Source organism: Hyperoodon ampullatus (assembly GCF_949752795.1).
Source record: "Hyperoodon ampullatus genome assembly, chromosome: 2".
Lineage (NCBI taxonomy): Eukaryota > Metazoa > Chordata > Mammalia > Artiodactyla > Ziphiidae > Hyperoodon > Hyperoodon ampullatus.
Window position 1 is genome coordinate 105,057,605 of NC_136915.1, and position 27,909 is coordinate 105,085,513.

The window sequence follows — 27,909 nt, forward strand, 5'->3', positions numbered from 1 at the left end:
ATTTACATAAAATAAAACTTTCCCATTGTAAGTGGGAATATCGGTGATGTTTAATAAGCTTATAGAGCTACACAACCCTCCCACAATCCACAAAGATCCTGCATGCCCATTGGCAGATGGTTTCTGTTCCTGTCCCAGTCCTTGGCAACCTGCCTTTTGTCTTATAGATTTGCCTTTTCTGGACATTTCATATAAATGGCATCCTATGTATACAGTCTTTTGCATCTGGCTTCTTTAACCTAACATAGGGTTTTCAAGCTGTATCTGTGCTGTAGCAAGTATCAAGAGTATGTTCCTTTTTATTGCTGAAAATATTTCACTTCTATGGGTATAACATTTTGTTTATCCATTCATCAATTAATAGACATTTTGGTTTCCACTTTTTAGCTATTGTGAACAATGCTGTTATGAACCTTTCATACAAATCTTTGTGTTGACATATGTTTTCATTTCTCTTGTGTATGTACCTACCTAGGGGTTGGAAATGCTGGATAATGTGACAAAGTTATGTGTAACTTTTAAAGAAATTTCCATACTGTCTTTCAAAGTGACTGATTTTACATACGCACCAGCAATGTACAAGGGAGAGAGTACCAGCTTCTCCACATCCCCACCAACATTTGTTACTGTCTTTTCTATAGCCATTCTAGTGGGTGTGAAGTTGTATCTGAATACGGCTTTCATCTGCATTTCCCTAATGACTGATGATGTTGAGTCTATGCTATTAGCTGTGCATATGTCTTTGGTAAAATGTCTATTCAAATATTTTGCCCATTTAAAAAAAAAGTGGACTGTCTTACTGAGTTGTAAGAGTTCTTTATATATTCTGTATTTATTTTCTCTAAGATTGTGGGTTTGTCATCTTACAATATTTTTTAATGCTCTATTTTGAATGCAAAATACTCTGATTTTGATAAAGTAATTTAACAATATTTTCTTTTATGGATTTTCCTTTCTTTGCCTAATCCAGGGTCACAAAGACTTTAGACCTATGTTTTCTTCTAAAAGTTTTATAGTTTTAGCTCTTACATTTAGGTGTATGATTCATTTTGAATTAATTTCTCATGTATGATAAGTGTCTAAAGTCATTTTTGCATGTAGGTATCTAATTATCCCAGTACTATTGATATTTGTTGAAAAGGCTGTCCTTTCCCTATCAAATTGCTTTGGCACATTTGCAAAATATCAATTGATCATAAATGTAAGGTTTTATTTCTGGATTCTTAATTTTGTTCCTTGATCTATGTCTTTCCTTATGCCAATACCACATTATGTTGATTACTGTTGCTTTAGAGCAGTGGTTCTCAATAAAGGGATAATTTTGCCCTGCATCCCCCAATGTCTGAAGACATGTTTGATTGTCATGACCTGGGGGGGTGGGGGGATGGTGCTACTGGCATCTAGTGGATGGAGGTCATGGACAAGAGACAGTATTTATTAGCTACTTTTTCCCCCTGAAAACAGGTCCCTCTCCTGTTTCTTTGCATATCTTATATTTTTTAATTGAAAACTGGACATTTTAGGTAATATTGTAGCAACTCTGGATTCTGATCTGATCTCTTTCACCCAGGGAGGTGGTGATTGTTGCTACTGCCATTTTTCTGTTTTTTTGTTTAGTGATTTCCCTGGACTAATTCTATAGAGATCACCTTTCCTGGGGTGTATGACCACTGATATCTCTGCTCAGTGTTGTATGTTTTAAATCTTATTTATATTTTTAAATACGTCTTCCTAGGAGTAAGCCCTGCGTCAGCATAGCTTAGTGATCAGCCAGTGATTTGTCAGAAGTTGTGCTCAAATATCTTTAGCCAGTAAGGGCTTCCACCCTTTGCCAGTGGATCTGTATGTAGGTTGTGGAACACATTCAAACTGTGTGCATCTTACAAGTTCATGTAGCTTTTACTTTACCTTGGGCCCTCACTGGTGATAACTGCCTGGGTCCAAGGCCTCACATTCAGCCAGGAATGTATACAGATAGCTAGGGCTCTCTCTAGTCTCCCCTGAATATATATTCTGCCTTGCTCTTGCTTGCAGCCTTCCAAACCACCAGGGACATGTGGCAAGGTGCACCATGTTTGTGTCATTCCATGGACCTATCTCCCTGTTAAATTTCTGGCCAGTCTGCCAACTGTTGCTGGTCCCAACCAGAACCAACACCTCAGGCTAGCTGCATTGATCTTTCCAGTTCTTTTGCCACTGAGATTGCTATTTCTAACAATGCCCAGGAGAATGGAATTTTTCTGCACTCGCTCCACTCCAGCTTGTCCTGCCTGGGAGAACTGCCATGCTGATGGAGCTGGAAGGACATGGGAGCAGCCCTAGGCTGAAATACTGCAGACACACTGTTCTTACCCAAAGGTCAGTAATTTTTCTTGAATAAATGCTTGATTTGTTGTATGCGTTTGCTCAATTTCTAGAAAGTTTGTCTATGTTATTCCTTTGGGGAAAGAGATTTGCTCCTCACTCTGCCATTTGCCATTCCAGGAATAAGTAGAAGATGGATGGATGGATGGATATTTTTATTGACATTCTTTGTAAATTCCTCTAGAAATTTTAGCTTTAAAGCCTTGCTCTTCCCACCTGAAAGGCCTTTATCCACTTCTATCAAAATTCTACTCATTTTTTTGTGTTCTCACACAATGAAACTTTTACAGAACCTTCCCTGACTTCCCTAACTTCGAGTGATTTCTTCCACATTTGTACATCCATTGTTCTTATTCTTAACTTTCTTACGATTTATCACATATTACCTTACATTTATGTGTGAACATGGCTTTACGTCCCCTACTAGCTTGTCAGACATTTAAGGACATAGTATGGTAGTCATCTTTTAACCCACTTAACAACTTATATATCTGTCAAGTACCCAGTTCTCAGACCTCAGTACTCTCCACCAGATCAGGCTACCCCATTTAAGGGTCCATTTCTCTTGATTTGGAGTTTTCTTGAAGCAAAAACTTTATCAAAGCCTATACACTAAGAAAAGACTAAACATTAGAAAAGGGATATGTCATGTATTGTGTCCTTTTTATGCAAATGTGGGAAATATGCAGTGCAGCTGGTGCACAGAATATCAGAAGGGCCTATTGGGAGGAACAGGGATCTTCGATTAGTCAGGAGTCCAAAATTGTAGTCTATTGTCTTCCTCTGAATGATTGTAGGGCCTTAAGTCAAGTTATTCAACTTCTCTGGACCTCCGTGTATTTTCTATAAAATGAGGAACCTGGACTAGAAAATTTGCATGTGATTCATGAGATAATTAATATGGTTATTATATAGCACACACATTTATTGAACTTTTACCTGCTGTTTCCAGAAGCTCTAGTAAGCTTCAAGTGTACAGAAATCAAAATAAAATCTCCATCCCCAAACAGGGATCGGCCTGCTTAATATTGTGACAAATACTCTAAGAGAGGAATGCACTCCATATTATAAGGGCAGAGTAGGAGGAGCATCTCATCAAGCTTAGGATAGGTTTGGGAGGGGAGAAGATAATCCAGAAAGATTCTTCAAGAACCAGACATTCAAATTGAATTTCACAAGGAAGTAGATTTTGAAGGTAAGGGGGAAAGGAGCTATTTGATAAGGCAGAGATACCTGAAGAAGGAAGGGATATGAGATCCAAAGCACAGGTAGGAAGACTAGCCTTGAACTTGAGAAAGTACACCCATTTCACTGAGACCCATAAAACAGTCCTCTCATGCAGTCCTTTTCAGGCCCTGAGATCGCATTGTCCATGAGCCAGGGTGGGCCAACAGGGGCACCCACCAAGATCCCAGGAGTGGCTGTCCCTTCTGAAAGTCTAGTATCAGTCATCCACCAGTATCAAGGAGCCCATGAGATACACAAAATGAATGTTATTTAGGGAGAGGTTAAGGGAGTCCCCTGGAAATATCTTTCAAAAGTACTCATCAGAACTTTGGATGACTCCAAAACAAATTAGCATGGGCACAGTATTTTGAAACAGTTCAGCAATAAGTAGCCAGAAATGTATGCCACCACAGAGTGATAATCTCAAAAAAAATTTTTTTTTTTTAAATCTCAGCTGTTTGAAGCCTGGGAGGCTTGAGATGCAGTGAAACCTCTTGCTTAAGTTTTTCAAAACACCCTGACATTGATTAACGGACAGATGCCACAGCTCTTGGCTGCTTAGGAAAGCCTGTTACTAAGAAATTGCTGGGACCTACAGCAGCCTCAGCACAGGGTTCCGCCCACCCCTCGGCTCATGCCCCACCGAATCCAAGTCAGTGATGAAACGTTTGCCAAACAGAAGACAAATATTGCCTAAAAAAGACTTTTCCATTTCTTTCCTAATATGACCTCCCTTCCTTTAAAGGCTTTGAACTAATAGGTAAGACTTATTAGAAGATGAAAAACATCTCATACCAAAAGATAGACCTAGAAAAATTCTAATTTGAACCCTACGAATGATTTTAGCTCACATAGACAATCGATATGCTGTGAAATAGTGTTTTTAATGACACTTTATAAATCAAATTCTAATGCTCGCAGTTATTTATACAACTCCGCTTAAGTCCTTTTGGAATTATTTTTTCTTTAAACATTTATTGAACATCTGTGTGTCAAGAATCGTGCAAGGCACTGAAGATACAGAGCCACCTCTGACACTTAACTTGTGGATCTGCTGGGCTAGGAGAAGATAGATCGGCAAGCCAGAAATTATGTTTTCCAGTAAAGGTGTGTACCAAATGCTCCCGGAATTTAGAAAAGAGAAACTGCTGCTGGTGGGGAGGCAGGAGGATGTGACAGCAACACGATTACCGATAACCAGCCCTGATCAAGTCTTCCCCATCTGTGAAGCAGGGGAAGTGAGTTTCCTAAGCAAAGACTAGGTTTGAGGGCTGGGTTTGTACCTTTTGGAGCAGGCAGAGCTACTTGGTGGTGAAGAAAGAGTACTGAGGAACCAAACCATCCTCACTCGAGCTTTCAGAGAGGAAGCATTTGACTGAACTTTGGGGAATGAGAAGTTTGTTGGACGTGGTAGGAGTCCAGGTGCAACACACAAGGGAAAGTCATTCTAGGAAAAGGAATATGATTGAAGATGCTGAGGCAAGGCGGGATTACACTTTAGAGCAACCGGTCCTTCCAGGCAGGGCTGCATGACATGTTTGCATGAGCTGGGGAGAGTAGAAGGGGAGGGGACCCAAGACGTGACAGGGGCCCAGTCACCTGAAACCTTGTGTCTGCTGTAGAGAGTTTGGCTTTTACACTGAGTGAGATAGAAGCCCCTGGAAGACTGAGCGAGGTGCAACGTGATCAGCTCTGTGCCTGTAAAGGGTCCTCTGGCTTTTGTATGGAGAACAGATTGTTGGGGGACAGTTTAGAGGCTACCGAAATAATCTAGGTGAGGAATGGTGGTGACTCAGACCAGTGGCGAGGACGGTGATCGGGTCTATAATTTGAAGGTAAAGCTGACGTGATCTGTTCGTGGGTGGGGGTGAATGTGAAAGAGAGAGGGAGCAAGGTTGACTGCAGAGTTTCTGACCTGAGCACCCGGCAGAATGGAGTTACTACTTACAGAATGGGAATGATTAATATTTAGGAGGGGTGAAATTAGAAATTTGTTCTTGAACATGTGAATTTTGCAATTCCTATTAGGGCAAAGCTGCAGAAAGCTCGAGGCACGGGCTTGGAGACTGGGTGGGAACCAGGGACTCAGGAAGCCAGGACAAAGAAACCCCTGGGCAGGAGGCCACTGTCAGACACAGCCTCCATCGTGGGACTATCACAGACCTGTTCTTAGTGGCCCCTTGCTTTGCAGCCTCATGTGAGTTTGGAAGTTTGTGTTTGGTGAACAGTGGAGAAGGGTCCAGTTGCTTACTCTGACTGGCAGGGGTAAGGAGCTTTCTGCCCATCGAGAATCATGTAGTAAGGGATTCCCTAAAATTTGGAAGTTCTAAGTGCTGGCAAGAAACAACAACAGAAAAGACAGGTATTCTATAAAGTCAAACACTAGGGATTCAAATCCCAGGTCTGGTGCATATTCACTTGGTGACCACGAGCCACAAATCCAACATGTCTAAGTCTCAATCTTCTCATCTGAAAAATGGGATAATACATACCTCTCACAGGGTGGTTGGGAGGATTAAATAGCTTGTCCCACATGGCACCACTAGGCCAGACCAGCTGAGGCTCAGACCAGCCTTGCTTCCTTAACAGCTGTCCTGCTGGATGGGGGCCCAGGCCAAGGAGTCAGGACTTCACTCACAGACCCACCACTTGGCTCCAGCCTTGCTCAACAACTCCCAGTCTACCACTGCTTTTATAGGTAGAGGGTGGTTGCCGTACATCCTGTGATGACTATAAATCCCTCTATAATTCAGGCTCTCCTCATTCAGATTAACCATAATGCCCTTGTATCCCAAGCCCCTCTAAAATGTCAGGCACCCTGCTAATTGCATTGCAAACATCATCTCATATAATCCTCCTAACAGCATGAGGTAGGTACTATGATCACTCCCACTTTCAGATGAGGAAACAGAGCCTCAGAGAGGCTAAGTAGCTTCCCCATGGTCATTTGAAATGAGAGCGTATACTCCTAACCGCTAGCCATACCACCTCTGACATGGGCTGATGGAGTCCACCTGTGGGCCCAGTGCTGGCCACTTTAGCTTAAGCATGAAGCCAACCTTCCCTGAGAGCCCACTGGAAAAGGTAGAGGGATCCTGCAGTTCCCTTCAGAGCTGGGTGGGCCCCTTCTTCCCCATCCTGGTCCAAGCGTGTTGCCAGGCTTGGGTGAGTCTAGCTGGAGCACTGGGCTGCCCACGGGGATCTGCACCTAACATCTCAGAAGCCCGGCCAGCCTCTGCCCTCAAGGGCTCATTGGGGTGCCCGTGTGGCCCTGAGGTTCCTCCCTGCTCGGGCTGTGGCTTACAGGAGCTCTGCTGCCCAGGGTGCAGTCCCTGAAGAGCTTGGGAATGAGGAGAGGACTAGGCACTGCTGGAAGCTTCCCAGGCTTGTCAAAGATACTCTCTTGAAGAGGGCACCCATGTGTGATGCAGTGTGTGCCATTGCCTTTGGGCATTCAGGGCCCAGCACACTTCAGGCCAAATACTGGGAAACACAGCCCTGTTTGTGGAGGACAGAGGGAAGCAACTCACACCTGGCTCCAGTGGAGATGGCACGTTACATTTGACCCCTTTCATGAAACAAGAAGCACAAAATGAAACATTCTGAGGGTTGGGTGTTTTTCCACTTGGCAAACATCTATGATTTATAGGGCAGATGTTACTCGTTTCCCACTCCAGTCCTTTCCTTCTTCCTCCACCCACACTCTCTGTCAGCCCAGCTCAGGCTGAGGGCCTAGATAAGCTGTGCACACTCAACTCACAAGGCCTTGCCCCCTTGGTGGAGGAACCAAGGGAGACCGCTTGGAGAGGAGAACCCCCGACTTCACCCAAAGCTTGCCCCTATGCTCCTAGGCCAGCAAAGTTTCTTAAAAAGTAAGAACAGAGAGGCAGGGTCCTCCTTGGCCTCTCCAGGACCCAGGAGATGCCAGAAGGGACCTCAGTTGACATGCTTCCTGGTTTCCCAGCAATATCAGGAGAGCAGAGGATGCAAAGGGCAAAACCACCCAGCACACGTTAGCTGCAGACTGAGCTTCCCATAGCTTTCTCCTTCTTGGGCTTGAGAACCACCAGCCTCCTCCTAAAATAAGCTAGAATTTTTTTTTAAATCTAGCTTTAATGGGTCCTAGATACTGTCCTTGAAGATAATTTGCAAATTAGGAAACCAAAAAAAGAAAGAAAATGGGAGAGGGAGGAGGGCTTTTTTAAAAATTCATTCATGCAACTTTTGTTTATTAACAAAGCACATTCAGTGATCATTAGTGCCAAGTTACTGGAGCGTTTACAAAGATCAGTTATATTTAGTCCCTACCCTTAAGGACCTATCACTATATTGTCATTTCAACTTTGTTCTCAGGTTGCTTTGAATCAGGAAAATTGCACTGGAAAGGGCTTCATTCCATCTAGGCTTTTTGTCAGTAAAATTTAAATCTGGGTTGTTAGGCAAAAGGGACTCAGCTAATAATTAGGCTAAAGACATTTTTAATTAGAGTTAGCTGAGTCAATATGGGTTTAATTCAACTGAGCAAGCATTGAGTGAGCATCTGTTATATGGCAGGTACTAGGCTAGGCACCAGGGGTGCAGAGGTGGATAAGATACAGTCCCTGTTCTCAAGAAGGTCACAGTCTAAATATATCCGAACTACAAGGTGAATTACATGCCATAAAAAGGCATGACATGCTGTGGGCAGAGAGAGTAAAACCACGTGGCTGGAAATTCTGAAGAAGTTGGCCTTAGACAGTTAAAACAGCCCTCCTCAATTCTGCACCCTCTTCTATCTGTCCTATCCTCTTTTTCTCTTCCCAGCAAAGTCCATTCATTTAATCATTCATCCAGAGATTCACCAAATATTTATGTCCCAGACACCATTCTAGACCAGGGATGCAGCAATGAGTAACACAGATAAAGGCCTAACAATTTGTGTACATTCCAGTAGGGAAGGGATGGGTAACAGATACCAACAAGTGAATAAATAAATATATCATAATGTCAGTGATGATGAGTGTTGTAAATTAAAACAGGGTGGAGGAGACAAATAGTACAAATGGGGAAGGCATGTGTATTCCATCTCAAATACAGTGTTAGAGAAAGCTTTTCTGAGGTGGGGACTTTTGAGCAAAGACCTGGATGAAGTGGCAGACAAGCCTGGGAGCTCTGGGGGAGGAGTACTCCAGGCGGAGGGAACCACAGAGGTAGAAACATGTTTGAGTGCCAGGTGGCAGGAGCATCATGAATGAGCAGAAGAATAGCAAAGGAATGAGGATGGAGAGGCAAGCAGGGACCAGGTCTGGAAGGGCCAACACCAGGAGTTTGAATCATGTTCTAAGGGTGATGGGAAGCCACTGGAGGATTTGGATAGGGACTCAGATGATCTGATTTGTGTTTTTAAGAGATGCTTATGACTGTGGGGTTGAGAATAAACTGTGAAATGTCAAGAGGGGAAGCCAGGAGGACTTGTGAAATCTTTTCAATTTGAGAAACAAAAATAGAGTTGACCTTTCTGATATAGGGAAATAGCAAGAGGAGTAATGCTGGGGCGGGGGACTTCCGGGGCTTAAGTTTGGAGGTGGCAAGTGTAAAATGCTGTTAGATAGCTGAGTGGAGATACAGAGAAGGCAGTTGGGATACTTGGATCTGAACTTCAGGGAGCAGGATAAATAAAAAGAAATCCATGTCTAGACATACTGTAGTGAAATGACAAAACATCCAAGATGAGGAGAAGACCTTGAAAGCAGCCAGAAAGAGAAGACAGATCACTTGAAAAGGACAGTTAGAATGACACTGGCTTCTCAACAGAATAACAGAAGCCAGAACTTGGACCATGAAGGGTTGAGTGAAAACAGCTGTCAACTTGGATTTGTGTACTACTCGAAAAGTATTGTTCAAGAATAAGGGCAAATTATATATAGGAAACAAAATTGAGAGTGTTTACCACCAGGAGAACTATTCTAAAGAGTAAAATTCAAGGAAGAAAGTGATGTCAACAGGATGGTATGATGTACAAGCCAAAATGGGAAGCAAATAAATGGTAACTATATCAATAAACTCAAAAATGTCTTTGCTGAGTTAAAAAATATTCTAAACAGCACTGTGTGAGTTCAGAGAGGGAGGAAGAGAGGTGAATTCTAGGAGAGGAAGGAAGATGTAGTTCAACCTTAAGACTTTATGTTAAATATGTATGGTAGACTTTGAAGGTAACCACTGAAAGACCAGAAATAGCACACAAACATTCCAAATGTGTAAAGAGAGAGAAAAAAGAAACAAAGGAAATAACTTGATGAATTTTTTAAAAAGGCAAAAATGGAGAAAAACAAATTGTCAGGTTAAAATAAAACCGTGATAGGCTATTACTGCCAGGCAAGACTAAATGATAAGGACATGGAAAAGTTAAGTGCCCCCATTGAGGTTTACATAAGAGAGTGACTCATCAGACTTGTGCTTTAGAAAGATGAGACTGCCTGGACCATGGAGTGTGGACTAAGGGACGAGACAGGAAGCAGGAATAACCATTAGGAAGCTTCACCATCATCTAGGCTGGGAATGATGAGGGCCCGAGCTGAGGCTCTGGCAGCGACAGCAAGGATAGGCAGGGTGGGCGGAGGAGATGAAAAAGACATGTCAGTTATCCTAAGATAAAGCCCCAAATGGCCATGCCCTTAAAGTCAGAATGACAGCCTCAGGCCTCTGATCTCAAACAGGGACACATAAGCCCTTGTGCCGAAACCAAACCTGAATTCTGAGCTCAATGTCAAGGCCTCCGGAACTGAGAGAAGCTGATGCTTTTTCACATACAAGTGACATCGTTAGTGCTCTAAGCAGCCTGGGCCTTCTAATCCTGCTGTTGAGGGAGGAGGTTGTCAAATTGTCACATTGAAACCCTGTCTCTGGAATTGTCATTTGAGACTCTGCTCTCTCAGAAACTAGAAAAACACTGGAGGAGAGAGAAACACACACGCACACACAGTATCTTAAAACTACCAGCTCTAATGTTATCGCAATAAGATTTCCTCCGTCTTGAACAAAGCTTGGATGATATCAAAAACCCTGCTCTCACAAGTCCTTCACACTTCACCATGTGAGGAGATCTTATTATTTTATTAGGCTGGACGCGTTATTATTTCTCACATTTCCTCTTACAGGTGAGGAGACACCAACCTAGAAATTGATGTGGCTTGCCCAGGATCACTCAATGGTAAGTGGCAAAGCTGAGAATGGAAACCAGCTTGTCTGGTGTGGAGCCAACTCTTTCTGCTGTCAGGTGTGAGAGCTTGTTTTGGTGGTAAGAGGGAGCAGTGGAAGGGAAACTGGCCAACTCCAGCCGATATTTCCACCCAGCCCCACCCACTAGTCTTCCTTCTTTGGTTTGTGTGTTTTTCCAACAAAGAAGGAAAATTTTTAGAGAAATATAAAACCTGGCATTTAGGTTTTAACAGATTTCTCAGTTCAAGAGGCAGAAGGCAATTCCTGCGGGGTGGGGTGGGGGGGCACAACATCCAACTAATAGCAGTTCCTGAGAGAGGAAATAGAGGAGAAAAATCATCAAAGAAATAACGATAATTTCTTCAAACTAAAAAACATGAACTTATGCATTGAAAGGATTCTGAGTGCCCATCATAAAAGATGAAAATAGACTACATATGTGAAACTGTGACGTTTCTGAACACTGTGAACAAAGAAAAAATCCGAAGAGCTTCTAAAGAGGGTCAGTTGAATAAAAGATAAAAAGGATCAGAAACAGAATAGGTTTAGATTTCTCAATAGTAACCTCGGAAGCTAGAACATTACATTCAATATTCTGTGGGAAAATTATTTCCAACCCAGAATTTTATATTTGGTCAAACTATCAAGCAAGAGGCTAAAATAAAGACATTTTCAGACAAGCAAGGTCTAAAAAATTTACCACTTAATAAGAGATGCTGAAGAATAGCAAGCTAAAATTGGTAATTGGCTGAAGCCAAAAATCCCCATTATTGAATGAACTTCTGAGACACATGACTAAACCAGAAATTTTATTTTTAGAGTTCACTTAGTAATATAATTTTATTATTAAACGTTTTAGAGGTCAAGTTTTAAAGTTTTGCATTATAATGCAGGAATGATATTTTGTCAGCACATCAAGATGCTAGATTACTCCTATGATCATTATATATGTCATACAAACAGATGCTCACTTTCAACTGAGGTTTCTTAGAAGAGCAGCTATTTTTATTGTCTCCTCACCAGCACAAGGTACCCCTGATGGTAATGATGCTCCCAACATATTAAGTTTTCTTTTCTGTGTTGTAACTAAGGTACTGCTTATTTCAAGTCCTACTTGAAAATCTGGTTGCTGATGAAGATGTCATTTGATTGAAGCAGTCCTGCAAACTGAAGTTTTGTACTATTGGGATATTTTCATAAGAAAACTTCAGATTTTTGTTCTCACTTACATTTGTATTTCTTTAAACCTGGGATAATCAACTATGGAAATGAAGTAACATAACTGGGTTTCAGAATCTTCTATAAATTTTCATCTGGGGAATCCCCTGGCAGTCCAGTGGTTAGGACTTGATGCTCTCACTGCCAGAGCCCAGAGTTTGATCCCTGGTCAGGGAACTAAAATCCCACAAGCTGCGTGACGTGGCCAAAAAATAATAATAAAGTAAAGGTAAACAAAGATGATGGAGTTTTGAAGTTGTTAAAAAGTTTTTTCATCTGGATCTAAGATTTTATTGCATGCACACCAATTTCAGCATCTTTCCTAGAGAAGGATGAAAAGATGATTTCAACAGATATAAATTAAGAAAAGGCTGCCCTCTCAAGGTCCATTATTTTGGTTATTTTCCGGCAGATTCCAGCAAATGAATTATTTCTTTGCAACTAACCTTTGGGTGTTAGCAAATCCCACCAACGTAGTATTATTACCTGACACACAATATTAAGTCGTTTTAAAAAGTCAAGTCATTTTTAATATGTAATAGCTGCAGTTCCAACTTGTTTGACCATCTTATATCAGTAAATGGCAGATCAATTTCAAAGTCACGTAGTTTCTCTTTTACAGAAGAAGAATGATGAAAATGGCCCACTATCTTTTTGCTTCAGCCTGGAATTCTGTCCAAATATACTGTTATAACTCTTAATACACAACTTAAGTATGTAAACGACATTTTTTGCTTGTAATTTCTTCACTTTGATTTTTCTATTGTCAGTCTAAAGATTGGTTTTCTATTCTGTGAATATGTCTTCTATCAGTTTCACCATTCTCTTGGTGAGACTGCCCTTTCCTACCCCCACTCCCTGGTTTTACTCCTTGGCAAGCATTCATTATTAATCCATTGTGGTGACAATCTCTAAAAAACAAACTCTTCTGCTTGGTTCTGCTTATCTAAATGACTGAAGTACAGGTTACAGAAGTAGCACACTGAATAACATTATGAAAATTTATACTTCCAGTAATGGTGGGGTGGTTTGTTGCAGATTAACTCTCCCACCAAGAAAAAGTATAAAAGCTAGACAAAATACAAAAATGCATCTCTTTGAAGGCATCAGAGAGCTAGATACAAGGTACCTGGGACTTGAGTGGCCAGATCCCTGAGAGAAAAAAGATGCACTGAGATGAACCCTGTATTCTGCAGTGCTTTTCTTTGGAGACATTTGTGCATTTGCCAATTTAGGAGCAGCACAGAACTGAGAAGCTAGGGAGCTGAACAGAGCTTTCTGTAGTCTAAAAAAGCTGGGGAAAAAAAGATGTGAGTCCTGGGATTACCAAGAACAGGCCCTAATAAACACCCCAGATTTCCCATTAGGACCCCCAAGAGCCTGACTCTGGGAGCCAGAGTAAACCAGAAATAGATGGTGCTCACAGAAGACTGAAACCCAACCTTGAAGCAGTACAACCCCACACTGGATTAATATAACCCGTCCTTCCTCTAACTCTATCAGAAAGCAAAAGTAACTCCCCTCCAGAGGAATATAACATCATCCAGAGCCTCAAATCTGCTCTACAGTTTTTTGCACATAACAGCCACCATTCAATACCAGGCAAGATAGAAAATAGAACCACATAACTAAAATCCAAGAGAAAAAAAACTTACAATATAAACAGTCTCACAGATGATCCAGGTATTGGATTTATCAGACATGATTTTTTAAATAATTGATTAATATTTTTTAAGAAAAGATGACAATATGGAGAATTTTACCAGAGAACTGGAACTTATAAAAACAGTCAAATGGATTGTGCTCTGTGGTGACCTAAATGGGAAGGAAATCCAAAAAAGAGGGGATATATATATATGTGTATAGCTGATTCACTTTGCTGTACAGCAGAAACTGACACAACAGTGTAAAGTAACTATATTCCAATAAAAAAATAAAGAGTCAAATGGAAGTTATAGGAGTGAAAAATAAAATAATTGAAACTAAGCATTACACAGATTAACTCCAGATTAAATACAGCAGAAGAGAGAAGTCGTGACTAGGAAGACAGGTTAATAGAAAATATCCATACTGAAGTGCAAAGAGTGAGGGAAAAAAAAGATGGAAAACATAAAGAAGAGTGTGAGATATATGTGAAATAGTGAAAGTTCTAATATAAATGCAACTAGAGTCTCAGAAGGAGAGAAGAAAGAGAATGGGACAGAAGCAATATCTTAAGAGCCACTAGCCAAGAATTTTCTAAAATTCAGACAACAGATTTAAAAGTTCTATGAAATCCAAGTAGCATAGATACAAAGAATAGATACATCAGAATGAAAATTCCAAGAATCAAAGACAAAAGCAGTCAGAGGGAAAAAAAATACATCTTCAAAGGAGCAACAAAAATACCAATAGCTGACTTTTCAACAAAAGCCATGGAAGATAGGAGATACTGGCATGATATTGGTAAAGTGTTGAAGAGAAAATAACTGGAAACCTAGAATATCCTTCAAAAATGAATATGAGATAAAGACATTTTCTGGGGGACAAAGCCTGGGAGAATTTGCTGCTGTACTAACACAAATGTTTCTTTAGGAAAAAGAAAAATTATCCCATATGGAAGCCTGGGAATGCAGGAGGAATGGAGAGTAATGGTCAGGGTACATAAATGGGTAAATCTGAATGAATATTGCCTGTATTAAACAGCAATAATTTCTTGTTGGGTTGAAAATACATGTATATTTAAAATACAAAAAGCAAGAGGAGGTAAAGGGAATTAAAATGTTTAAGTCCTTATCTTATGAAAAGGAAAAAAACACCAGTTTCCTTTTACTACTACTACTCACACCAATACTGCTGGTCACCCAATGTGTGGATTTTTTTTCACACCAACCAATTCTCCAATGCCAGCTGGGTGTCCTACAACTTGATTCTGTTCTCATTCCATCTACATGGAGTTAGCATCAGACCCCACAGGTTAAGGGGTCAGCCCCACAAGACTGTCCCCACTGCATATGCCAATCACAACTGTGGGTCCCCAGGTTACCCACATGTCTGTCTGACTTGGCCACAAATGAAGAGTTCCCAAGACCCTGTCCTCAGGTTCAATAATTTGCTATAAGAGCTCACAGAGCTCAGGAGAACACATGTTTACCTGTTAATTACATAATAAAGGATATGATAAAGGATACAGATGAATAGCCAGATGAAGAGATACATGAAGAGGTCCAGAAGGGCCCTGAGAGCAGGAGCTTCTGTCTCTGTGGAGTTGGGGTATGTCACCCTCCCAGCATATAAATGTCTTCACCAACCTGGAATCTCTCTGAACCATGTAGATATCTATGGATTCTTCATCATGTAGGCATAGTTGATTATAAACTCAATCTCCAGCCCCTCTTTTCTCCCTGGAGAAGGGGATTGGGGCTGAAATTTCCAAGCTTCTAATCACTGGTTGGTCTTTCTGGTGACCAGCCTCCATCCTGAAGCTATCCAGGAGCCCACCAAGAGTCACCTCATTAGAACAAAAGATGCTCCTATCACCCAGGAAATTCCAAGGGGTTTAGGAAATCTCTGTCAGGAACCAAAATCAAGACCAAATATTAGGACAAAAGATGTTCCTAGCACCTTTATCACTTAGGAAATTATAAAGAGTTTTAGGAGCACTGACCAGGAGCTGGGGATGAAGACCAAAATTTATCTCTCTTATTATACCACAATATTATACCATATGTGGGAATTAGTAAAGTACTAATTTATGGTAGACTTTAATAAGTCAAAGACACCTGTTGTAAATTCAAAGGGTAATCATGAAAAGAAAAATAAAAGCTAATGGAGTGGAAGAAAGAAATAATTAATAAAAAATCTTTATTAACTTAATAGAAGACAGGAGAGAAAAAGCCACATAGATCAGGTGAGACAAAACACAAATGATGAGATGACATTTAAATCCAAATGCCTCAACAATTACATTAAATATAAATGAACTAAATGCTGCAATTAAAAGCAAATGTTGTCAGCAAGGAGTGAAAAACAAAAAACTAAGTTATATGATGCTGTCAAGGGATTCAGTTGAAATATAAGGATAAGAAATGTTAAAAACAATAAAATGGATTAAGGTACATCATGGAAATACTAATCAAAAGTAAGCATATATCAGAAATATTACTGATAGTAATGCCTTTTCTGCATAGCAGATATTAGGAGTAAGTTTTCTAATATCATAGGGTTTTTTTTTACCTGGAATTCATAACTTGAACAAATCTCAAAAATACATCATCTTTAATTACTGAAAATTAATGGTATTCTATTCAGTTCTTTTATCGAGTATATTGTTTACGTTTTTAACCTCCTAGGACTCAAAACTATGAAAAACTATCTTAAAGCACTCTTGTGATGTCTATTACTTTGAAATCTGATCAGTGAGAAGAAAATATGTTTTGTTTACCTCATTTTATTCCTGAAAATTTTCTTTTTTATACATTATTTATATACTGTATTTAGGCAGATGATGGTTTATCATGGATGATGTTGTACATGGTTTTGGAGTTTTTCTCTTTCTTATGGAATGTTGAGGGGACAAAGTACATCCTCACAAGCCATGACAAATTTTGCTGAAATATCTTTGGCCTAAATGGAATTAAGTGACACAAAGCTAAAAATAGTTCTTGAAATTTGTTAGTTTTGTGAATGCTAGTATATCAAACCATTCTATAATGATTTGAGTCATGCTATAATGTAAACTCTATTATTCTTTTCTATAGTATTTAGATTTTTATTAACATTTTTGGTTCAGAAATTCCTCCCTATAGTTATTTTTCTAACCCACTCTTCTTTACACTTCCTATCAGTTGACAATCTGTTTCCTATAGCTTTAACTATTTGAATTTTTTTTTTGGCCATGCCGCACACAGCTTGCAGGATCTTAGTTCCCCCACCATTGAACCTGGGCCCTCGGCAGTGAAAACGCGGAGTCCTAACCACTGGACCGCCAGGGAATTCCCTATTTGAATTTTTAGAATAATTGTTATTGTACACAAAATTATTCATTAATTATGGTAGTATTTCAATTTTGCAATAATATTTATATTCAACTAATGGAATTAACACACAAGGAGGTTCTCTCTCCAAAATACATCAAAAATGATTACTTATATTTGAAGGTGAATATTCTAATATTAACAGTAATTTGGACGGCATGACTTATCATATTGCTGACATTTTTGCACTAATTATATATGGTAGTTACTCTCAAGGTCGCATGATTATTGATTATTACAAACTCATGAATGCAAGAAATTATGCTGAAGTATGCATTTGGCTCTTCGGCCTTTTTTTTTTTAACATCTTTATTGGAGTATAATTGCTTTACAGTGGGGTGTTAGTTTCTGCTTTATAACAAAGTGAATCAGCTATACATATACATATATCCCCCTATCTCTTCCCTCTTGCATCTCCCTCCCACCCACCCTATCCCACCCCTCTAGATGGTCACAAAACACCGAGCTGATCTCCCTGTGCTATGCGGCTGCTTCCCACTAGCTATCTATTTTACATTTGGTAGTGTATATATGTCCATGCCACTCTCTCACTTCGTCCCAGCTTACCCTTCCCCCTCCCCGTGTCCTCAAGTCCATTCTCTACGTCTGTGTCTTTATTCCTGTCTTTGGCCTTTTTAAGGCTGAGGCTTCATAGCAAGGCCAAAATTGAACTAGTATGCACCCTATGCATACTATGCCCCATTTCTTAGGCAGTCTTCTACCAAAACAAAGGTGTAAACCAAGAAAGAAGAAAACCTGAGATTCAGGAAACAGGAGTTCCAACTTGAGAAAGGGAGGAAGAAAGTCTCCAAATTATGGTGAAAGGAGACTTTAGGACAATAGTTGTGCAACAGGTATAGCTAGCAGCCAGTCCCAAACAGAACAGGTCAGGAGGATCCAGAGGCAGAGCTCCAGGAAGTGGAAATTGACAGAAAACCTGATGGGTTTGACTGTTCAAGGGAATTTTAGATGGACAGATGAGAGCTGAGCTTGCATTTAGTAATAAGTATATGGAAAACTGTATCAGACACAAACTCTGTGAGCCTCTTCTGGCTATTCCCGCCGCTGGGCCAACTAGCCAGTTCCCAGAGTTCATCTCCTTCCATCACTTCCAGTGTTGGATGAAACACTACACCACAGTGTGTGGGATCTGGTATCCCAAGTGAGCAGCCCACTAAGGAACTGGATAATGCAATCTGGAAGTACAAGGGAATAAATTCACAGGGGGCGAATTTTACCAAATGAGAAACCAGAGAGAAGAAGGAGCCAGACAGATAAATTCTCTCTTCTTCTTTTCCATAGAGGACACTGGGCATGGCTCATCTGGAGAAATGGCAGATGCAAGTGAACATACCTGCTGAGCAACCTGCTCTGTCTCTTAGTGGCTCTTTTGTTGCCAAGCCTGATAACATACCACTTTGCATTGCTTCCCATCTTCCCTTGCCTCCCTTCCTTTCCCCTTATCCTCACCCACCTGGATTTGCATCTCCCAAAGGAGTTTTATGCACTTTAATCCCTAGTGCAGACTCTGCTTTTTGGAGGACCTTGCCTAAGATTAAAACTGAACAAATGGGGCTTCCCTGGTGGCGCAGTGGTTGAGAGTCCGCCTGCCGATGCAGGGGACACGGGTTCGTGCCCCAGTCCGGGAAGATCCCACATGCCACGGAGCGGCTGGGCCCGTGAGCCATGGCCGCTGAGCCTGCGCGTCCGGAGCCTGTGCTCCACAACGGGAGAGGCCACGGCAGTGAGAGGCCCGCGTACCACAAAAAAAATAAATAAATAAAAATAAAAATAAAAAAAACTGAACAAATGACTCAACAAGAAACTTCAACAAAAACTAAAAGTAGTACAAGGAAGGAAAAATAATACTAGTATAGCACATGGCTCAGTCATAACATTATGAATACTAAATATCCAACAAAATTTGAGATATAGCTGCACTGGAAGGATGGTGGGGGAAGAGATACCAGTATGTGTAGTAGTGGTGGTTAAAGAGACCTAAATTCTCATCTTCTGATGAGAAACAATTAGACAGAAAAATGTGAAAAACTGAGAAAAAAAAAAAGAATGAATGAAACAACTAGTAAAATTGAAAAATGATAACCCTCTTGGTAAAGGGAAATGGGGAATTGAAGACAATTCATTTTTATCATACTGAATTATTTGACTCTTCAACCATTTACCTTTATAACTTCAATTTTAAAAGATACATTTAAAAATACATCCCAAATGCAGGAGGGTGGTTTTGTTGTTGTTCCCTATAAAATCAAATTAGGGTAAATATGTGTTTAACTTTTAAAGAAACTTCCAGTTTTCTGGAGTAATGGTACAATTTTTTATTCCCTCTAACACATGAGACTGTTCCCCATGATGCCTCCTCAAAGGTATGGCCATCTCGTCAGAACTTCATGGCAAACGGCAGTAGGTAGGGAGAGTCTGGGGGGCCCTGCGTCCATCTGCAGTGATGCTATGAGCCCCAGACTGGTGCTGTGTGGCCCTCACCCCAAGGCCACCCTTGGCATCAAACATCAGGCTTCCACCTGCCCTTGTGCCTTGCAGGTATCAAGCTGCTTGCCAACTCTGGCAGCCAAGCCAATTTAGAAGCTAAACAAAGGCAGGGGACAGAGGAACTTGGAAGCAGTCTGTATAATGAGAACTTATGTGCCAGCTAAGAAGCCTCACAGTTTCTCAGGATGGTGTTGTTCAGGCTGATGGCCAGGACAGTGTTTTCCAGTACAAATTCCATGTGAGAGGGGGAGAATTGTGTTAGATTGGGAGACACCAACTGTGGAACAGGAGAATGAGCACTTACGATGAACCCACTAAGTGCCAGGTGCCCTGCTGGGTATTTTATGTGCATTGTCTCTGAGCCCCCACTTAACTCCGCGGGGTAAGCTTTGTTCCACCTTGCAGATGAGGACCTGAGATTCAGAGAGGTTAAATAAACTGGCCAAAAGGCACACAGCACTAAGTGGGGAATCAGGATCCATCTACCTTCAGAGTCCAATGTTTCTCCACTAACATTCCTCTGGCCCCTTACCAGAAAGAGACCTCAAGTGGGCAGCTGCAGGAAGTTGAGAACTACCAGTTCGTGTGGAGGTTCCCAAGGAAAAGTGTCCCAGAATCTGTTTGCTCTCAGATCACTGCCACAAGACTGGGCTACAGGATAACTTGCCCCACAGTAACACCTGGAAAGCTTCAGCAGGTGGCTTTCCCCATCATCATCATCATCATAGTCGTCATTACGGTTGTTGTGCTGCTCAGCTTGACAACTGATGAAACCCTTGCACATCCCTTTTTTGATTCGAACTTACAACACCCTGGGCAGGAGGAGTTATTATTCTGCCCATTTTTCAGATGAACAAAATGAAACTCAGAAATCCTTTCTCCTGGAACCCTCCTTTCTAGGGAGCTACCTTTGGGCCACAGAGCTCTCAGGGCAGCCCCTCTGAGGGATGGGGTGGGAAGGCAGGGAACAGGCTCCCCATCCTGGGCAGTAAGGGGCCCTGCCAAATATTTGTGGGTGAGTCCTCACCCAGGTGAGGGAGGAAGAAGGCAAGCCAAGTGGATTACTGAGCATTTGAACTCAGCCTCAGAACAGCAAATATTGATTCAAGAAGCTGCCCAAAGGAGCTGACATTTTTATAGTCAACAAATAAAGCCGAGCCCCTCCCAGCCCCCCTTCGTCAAAGGCCCTTTCTCCCCACAGCTGCCAGGGCACGTTTCTGTCATCAGTGCCTGGGAAGAGGAGGAAGAACCAGTGGGAAATGTTCACAGGGCCCTGGCTGACGTCACCACTTCACCTTTAGAGAGAACGGGGAGCCCCAGCCCCCAGGGGTTGGACCTCAGGAAGCCAGCCAGCCAGCTGGCCCCACAGGTGCCAGAGTCCCTCTGGGTAGAGAGAACCTGGCACTAGAGCCCCCAGAGACAAAAGACACGCCTCCCACGCGCAGCTTCCTCCTGTGGTGGCTCTTGGGCTGCTTACCACAGCTCGGGGCCCTCATTCACAAGGAAGGACCTGAGGCCCAGAGAGATAACTGGATCTCCAAGGTAAACAGCGAGAGCACAGGGAGGTCTGCCCAGGTCTTCCGCTTCAAGGAAGCGGGGAGGGTCAGCTCTCACCAGGCTGGAAGGGAGAGGTGATCAGCCCTCTTGGCTCTGCCTATGGGACCCAGAGCCTGGAATTCACACGCCCGCCCTCCTGCTTCGCTCAGGAAGGTCCCTCTACCTGCATCCCTCCCTTTCCGAACCCTTATGGACCACCCATCATTCAGGGCCTTGCTCACCTGTCACCGCTTCAGGACGTCCTCCCAGCTCCCTCCCCTCTCCCCCCACCTCTAGGCGGCAGAAATCACTGCTCTTTCCTCAGTGCTCCTGAAGCACAGGATTGCTTCCTGTCTCGTCCCGCTTAGGCTGTTTCACCCTGGGCGGCTCCTTCCTCGGAACCATCTCTTAGTCCTTCCAGGCCAAGAGGAGCAGGGGCTGTGCTTGATCCATTCCTGTTGCCCCAAAAGAGCCCAGAAAAGGGCCGGGCATTTGAAAGATGCTCCATCAGTGCCTGTGGAATTGAATCAGATCAATCTAATACTCAGGCACCACTAAGAAACCCTAGGAGCAAATTTAGCTGCATCTGGACTCAGGAAGGAAGCAGACAATCCCCAGGTAGGCCCACCGTAGGAGGGAGGCTTAAGCCCTTTGTTCCTTTACTTGGCACCTTGCCACTCAGCCTCCCTTCAACCATTCATCACCTGGGTTGAGCGTCTGCTCTAGGTCAGGTCCTGGTTGGGTGCTGGGAAGGCGTGGGGAGGCGGGGTGATGGTACACAGCTCTGCGCTCATCTGGAGCTTCTGGGCACGCCAGGGAACATGGCCCAGGGAACACAGGAGGCCTTTCCTCTCCCACGCTGGTCTGTGGGCCAGTCTGTGAGCCGTGGCTCTAGACACTGTGGCTTTTGGACTTCATGGAGTCAAGGGCAGACCTTCTCAGAACCAGCCCAGGCAGAACTGTAGAGTAGGCTGTGCTCCTCACTACTGCTACTCTCCAAAGGCTCTCCACCATCTAGGCACGTGGTAGGATTAGATTTCCAGGTCCCCTGTGGTTGGGTGGAGGCAGGGAGCTAGTTCAGGGCAGAAGTGGCACAGACCCCTTCCGAGATGCATATCTCATCACCTGCATGAGACACTCAAGGACTCTCTTTTCTCCTGAGTAGGCCCAGAGGCCATCCAGGGACCAGTAGTGGGGCAGCCCTGCTACCCTCCACACCTGATGTGTCCAAGGCAACTGCCCCACGTGTCACCATTTCTCCAGACAGCAGGAAGGGGACAGAGGGCATGCAGCTGGTCTTTAGGGAAGTGACTTAGAGTTGTTTTTGTTGACATCTCTCAGCCTAAACTGTCACGTGGTCACGCATCCCACAGTGGCTCCTGGGAAATGTAGTTTCTCGTGCAGCAGCCTCGTGCCCTGCTGAAACGCAGGGAGGTTTATTATTCAAATGGAAAAGGCGGCATGGATGCTTGGGACAATTAGTGGTCTTTGACTCACTGTCCCACTCTAAACAGCGCCTGGCTCTCCTCCACAGGCCCTGGCTGCCCACAGCCCACCCCCGAGCTGGCTGGACATGGGCACCCTCCTCATCCTTCCGGCTCTGAATGACCTGGCGCAAAACACATCTCTTCCAGGCCTTCCTTTTCCTCATTTGTAAAAGAAGGGCTTTCAACCAGTGATCACTGAGGTTCCTCCCAGCACTGACATTTGATGACTTGTGGTTTGGGGCAAGTTATTTAACCTCTCCAGATTTCCATTTCCTCATCTAGAAAATAGAGATAAAAATAGTTCTTACCTCAGAGGGTTGCCGCGAAATCATCTAGGGTTATGCCTGACATACAAGAAATAATCCATAAGCGTCTGCAATAATCAAAATAATCTGAGTTCAGCTTGTCAGCTCCTTAGAAAGAATCTGATGAGCTTGCTCATGGTGAGGCCTAATACAGGGTCAGTGAATATTTGGCACAAGTGCTGCCATTATTCTCTCTCTGTAACAGACATCACCAATCAACCAAGATATTCTCTGGATGAGCCAGGGTGCAGCCTCACAGTCCACAGCGCCGCCCTTCCACAGCCCCCATTCGATCCAAGGCTCCGTCCCCTCCTTTGGGAAGCCTTCCTGCTTCAACCCCATGCGTGTTCCCAAAGCAGCCTACACGTACCCTGTCGTGGCTTTTTTTAGGCTGAGTTGTGATTTTTCCTTTTGCTTGTCGGTGCCCCGACTAGATTGTGAGTTCCATGAGACAGGAACTGCAACTGGTCTCTCAAAGGTCTAGCCTGATGCCTGGAACATTGTATATGTTAAAAAAATGAATCCTCGATCCTGTGGCTGGCGAGTGGGGGAGAAGTTTGGGGGACGGGCAGTGGGCCGTAGGACTGCCTCACTGATGACCATATTCCCTGCCTCTGGAAGCCCCTCCAGGAGCTGTGGGGCAGGTCTCCCCAGCCAGATCTCCCCTGCAGGGCTGGCCGGACACTTCTGAGTGAGCTGGGCCAGCCAGCACACATGGGGTTGGGAGGAGGCCAACAAACAAGCAGGCCTCCAAGACCGCTCCGAGGAAGCTGCCCTCCCCAGGGTTCACAGGTGTCTGCCTGCGCCTCAGGCTCCAGGCTCCAGGGCACTTCCAACTTAACGACTAATGGACCTGTGGGAGCTCACACACCTGCTTTCTGCTTTCACAGACCACTGCTCAGCATCACCTTGGTGACAGAACGGAGAATGGGTGGGGGAGGTTGGGGGCAGTAGAAGGCCAGGGAGAGGGCCAGCCATCTGCCTGGTTAGCCCGGAAGGGTGCTGACTGCAGGGCTCAGGCAGGCCGGGATGGGACAGCAGCCACAGCTGTGCTGGGGAGAGCCTGCCGAGCTGTGTGGAGAGCTCATAGACAGGCAGAGGCATGGCGGCTCAGCACCCACCGGTTCCCAGTCCTGGCACAGAACCACGCGGCGCCATCTGACTTCTGGACATGTGTCCCAGGGGAAACAGTATGTGATCTGAGGGGCTGGGAAGGCCTGTGTGTAACCACATATCTACCCTCTGGCCTGTGACAGGCCCTGAAATGCCAGAATCAGGAGGAAGCCAGGTCGCCTTACAAAGAATACCTCTTGGCCGCCCAATCTATCATTGCAGCCATTCTATAGATAAGGCACCTGAGGCTTGGGAAGGCTGACTTCCAGAGGTCACATAATTTGGAAAGGAGGTCACCTACGTCCAGGCATAGGGCTTGTGTCTCCGTCCACAGGCCTCTGCAGTGAGGCCTCGTTCCTCAGGCAGTCCTTGATGCCATTGTCCTGCAGCAGAACAGATCTGATGGGCAAGGGTCACCAAAGGATAACAAACAATTATTAAATATTTAACATTTTCTGTCCCTGATCTCAGGTGATCCAAACAGCACCTGGGCCAGGGGCTGGGGATCAAGATAGGAGCAAACCATGGACCCTGACCTCCAGGACTTTGGAGCGGGAGGTGGACTCAGAACCACTGTGTAGTGGTGCCTGTGGAGCGTTCAGTGATGAGCTGGTGACTTCTCCGCTGGCAGCCTTGGGTAAATAAGAATAATCATACATACATACATACATACGCCTGTTATACGGGGAGAAATGTGTTAAACTCCATTTGTGGGCTCTCCCTTCACCCCCACCCCTGCCATGCCTGCCACCAGCCCTCTCCGGGCTCAGCCAGTGCCGTCCATTGCTTCTGGGAGGGTTAGGATGGTTCCAACAGGAACCGTACACGGCCCCTGGAAGAGAGGTGCCAGCCATACCCCTAGGCTTGGCTCAGGGCTTCTGACCCTGCGTGGCAGCCCCTCAACTTCAATGACCCAAGAAACCTCGGCAAATTACTCATCTTCCTGAGCCCCTATTTTCTCATTTTGTGAAATGGGGTCAGGATTCCACTTTGCCTGGAACGTCCTGTGTCCTCACCTGTACTTATTCCTCAGGACAGATTGCTAGAAGTGGGAGTCCTGGATCAAAGGGCATCAGCAGTTTTTTTTTTTTTTTTGCGGTACGCGGGCCTCTCACTGCTGTGGCCTTTCCCATTGCGGAGCACAGGCTCCAGACACACAGGCTCATCGGCCATGGCTCACGGGCCCAGCCGCTCCGCGGCACATGGGATCCTCCTGGACCGGGGCATGAACCCATGTCCCCTGCATCGGCAGGCGGACTCTCAACCACTGCACCACCAGGGAAGCCCGGCATCAGCACTTTTAAGGCTGGTGCTGCATATTGCCAAATGGTTATCCAGAGAGATTGTGTCAGTTGAGAATTCCGCCAGCAGTAGGTGAAAGCACTTCTTTCCCTGCGTCCTCTTCAACATGGAGAGTTAGCTTTTCCAGAGTGTTTCCAGTTTGATGGGTAAAAAAGGCATCCACCCTGTGACTAAGCATGCTGTGCTGGTTTAAGTTCAGGTTCTAGGGGCAGACTGATGGGTATAGTCCCGGCCCTGCCCCTAGGGCCATACGGCCCTGTTCACACTAGGCCACACTCCTTGGCCTCAGTTTCTTCATCTGTAGGATGGGGTTACATTGTGGAATTGTTGTGAGAATTAACTACCTTAATGTAAGCTATGTGGAGCATGGTAGGTGCTAAATAAATGTATCATCTCTACTTCTTTGGCTAGCGGTAAAGTTGAACTTTCATATTTCTTATCTTTCTTCTCTGACAGATAATGTGTTTGTTGTTTGTCCACTCTTCTATCGCAGTACAGGACTTTTTCTTACTGATCTTTTAATAAGTCTTTATCTGTTAATTACATGAACACTAGGTCCTCTAAATTTTAATTCCAGATGCCCATCACCTGCGCGCTTTTAAAACTTAAATCCATCTCTGTGGGTGAGGCCTGGTTGTTAGCGTTCCCGAGGCCATTCTCCCAGGTAGCCAGGGCTGGGATATGGTGGTCTAGTTTTGTATCATCATCTGCTTGCTAATTTTGTTTTATATGCAGCTTGAGGTTCAGAAGTTTAAATATTATGTGTGCAGCCATGTTCATCTTTCTTTTCCTTTATGATTTCTTCAGTATCTTTCATGTTTAAGGGGTTCCTCTTGTTTCTCCTGGTTTGCCTTTCCCATTCAGATGGTCACGTGTTTCTTCTGTTTCTGCGGTGGCTGCGCTTCTCACTTCCTGTGTGATCTTGGCAGGGTGCTGGACCCTTCTGGGCTTCTGTTTCCCCAAAATGAGGGGGGTTGGGCTAAATCAGACTTTCCCAAAGGCATCCGAGATGCTTTGTGGAAAAACGGTTTCCTGGCCAAGTAAGTTTGGAAAATGCACATTATGTCAAAAGTTCTGAGAAACAGCACAGAAAAGCAGGGTGACCCAGCAGTTTCTCTCCTGGGTATATGCCCAAGAAAATTGAAAACATGTCCACACAGAGCTTGTACACAAATGTTTGTAGTGGCATTGTTCATAATAGTTAAGCAGTGAATACAATCCGATGTCCAGGAACTGATGAATGAATAACCAAAATATCCACACAATGGAATATTATTTAGTCATAAAAAGGAATGAAGTGCTGATTCATGCTCAGCATAAACAAACCTTGAAAACATTATGCCAAATGAAAGAAGCCAGTCATGAAAGACCATGTAGTATAATTCCAGTTATACGAAATGCCCAGGTTAGGCAAATCTATAGAGACAGAAAGTAGATTAGTGGTTGCCCTGGGCAGAGGGACTTGGGGGGAAATGGGGAATGACTGCTGATGGGCACAGGGTTTTTGGGGGGAGTGAGAAGAATGTTCTAAAGTTAGATGGTATTTATAGGGTACAACTCTGTGAATACACTAAAAACCACTGGACTGTACAGTTTAAAGGAATAAGTTTTATGGCATGGGGATTATGTTGCATAAAGCTATTTAAAAAGAAAAGAAAAGAAAGGAAAGGAAAGAAAAAGAAAGGAAGAGAAGAGAAAAGAAAAGAAAGGTTAGGACTTTGGAAGAGCTGGGTGCTTCCCAACTTTGTGTCCACCTATTCCCAGGACCTGGAGCAAGATTTTTTTTAAACCTTTTCAACTCTTAGTTTCCTCCTCTGAAGAGCACGGCTCAGAGCACGACTCTGCATTGTGCAGATGAAAAAGACATTTCCACATCTGCTCCTTGCAGCATCTCCAGGAAGAGGCGGAAGCCAGAGAAATGAAATCTGAGGCCCCGCAAGGCTGGCTTGCCTAGTTTCACATAGCCACTAAGTGGTGTGGTGTCAGGATTTGAATTTGTTTCTCTCAGGCTGGGCACTTGGAATGACGCTGGCCCAGCTGGGCTCATGGGTTGCAGAGAGATCTGCAGCAATAATGCAGAGTGTGGTCTGAGAGCCGAAAGGGGCTCTACAGATGGGGTGCATGCTAGCCAGTGAGGATGGGAGAGGTGTGTCAGGGAGAGCCACACCTGTACCCACTTCCTCTGAGGCTGGAACAGCCTTGTCCCAACCTGCAGGCCCTGAGCTTTGTGTTCCTTCTTGTTGAAATGGGAGGCTAGGTCTTATCTCATGGCAGCTGGTGGGAGCTCCTAGTAATGGCAGCCCCTCCTTTGAGTGTTTACCAGGTGGCCTGCGCTCTGCTGGACTCAGGGCCTCGCTGGGCTAAGGCTCGGGAGAGCCTGTGAGTTCAGTGTGGTCACCCTCTTTCACAGAGGAGCAAACCAGCCATCGTGCCACTGTTAAATAGTCCTTGAAGAGATTATTAAAGGCTATATAGTATTCTGTCTTAGGCATGTACCTCCTTTCACTGTTTCTCTAGTATTTGACATTTGTTCCTATTTTATTTTAAAATGCAAATAACACTATGATGGACAAACTTACGTATAAATTTTTGTGCACCTCTCTGCTTATTTCCTTGAGGTCGATGCCTGGAAGAGGA